This window comes from Haliaeetus leucocephalus, unplaced genomic scaffold (assembly GCF_000737465.1).
Source record: "Haliaeetus leucocephalus isolate CR32 unplaced genomic scaffold, Haliaeetus_leucocephalus-4.0 Scaffold307, whole genome shotgun sequence".
Classification (NCBI taxonomy): domain Eukaryota; kingdom Metazoa; phylum Chordata; class Aves; order Accipitriformes; family Accipitridae; genus Haliaeetus; species Haliaeetus leucocephalus.
Genome location: NW_010972743.1, coordinates 56,992 through 57,805, shown reverse-complemented (window position 1 = coordinate 57,805; position 814 = coordinate 56,992). Strand labels below are relative to the sequence as shown.

General features: G+C 56.4%; 1 protein-coding gene across 1 annotated transcript in view; it reads right to left on the bottom strand.

The window, feature by feature from the left end:
- Window positions 1-814, bottom strand: part of PPP1R10 (protein phosphatase 1, regulatory subunit 10) — a 10,235-nt gene that overhangs the window by 8,735 nt on the left and 686 nt on the right. The gene's annotated exons all lie outside the window — the stretch shown is intronic.

Genomic DNA, 814 nt, shown 5'->3' with positions numbered 1-814 from the left:
ATGAAAAGGAGCCAAGACCCAGTCTGGTGACTCATGGTTTGGGTCTCCCCCACCCCTCAGGGCCCCAAAGGTGCTGAGGCCACCGCCCGGGTGACAGAGCCCTGTCCTGGCTTGGGAGAGAGACCTTTGTGCCTACCCCCTAAAAGAATTTGGGGTTTTACCCCCATTTTTCGGGTTACCCCTCCATTTTGGGGGGGCACACAGAAGCAAACACCGACCCAACAGCCCTCAGCATGCCCACGTTGTGGTGAAGCCACTCAAATACCACTGGGGGGGTTAAAAACGTACAAGAGGACCCCAAAAAGAACTGAGGCCCCCCCCAAGGGGGTAAATCACCTCTTGGGGGAGTGGGGGGCAAATCCCACCCCCCCAGAATAAGGGCAGGGGGGCTTGGCCTGGCCCAGCCCGGCCCTGCCAGCAACCAGCCACAAGGCTGAGGAAGGCCTGACCCCCTGCCCGCCACCACGTTTTTACACTGCTTTTGCTCATTTCTCCCCCGAAAACCACTTTTTGGGGACAGAACCCCCATTTTCGGCGAGGGGGGGGGGTCACAAGGCGCCCCAAACCGCGGGGGAGTTTGGGGGGGGGGGGTTTCCCCGCTGTCCTGTCCCCCCCCCCAAAAGGGGAAATGCTACCACTGGAAAGAGCGCTTGGAAGAAAAGAGCTGTCCCCCCACACACGCCAGGCTTAATTCGGGGACAAATTAATAAAAAATTCATCATTTTATTAACAAAACTTAGTATTCTTTTCAAATTTCTCTGCTTTTAACCAAAATCTATCAGATTTGGGTGTCGAGTGTTTGGCCGGAGCGGGG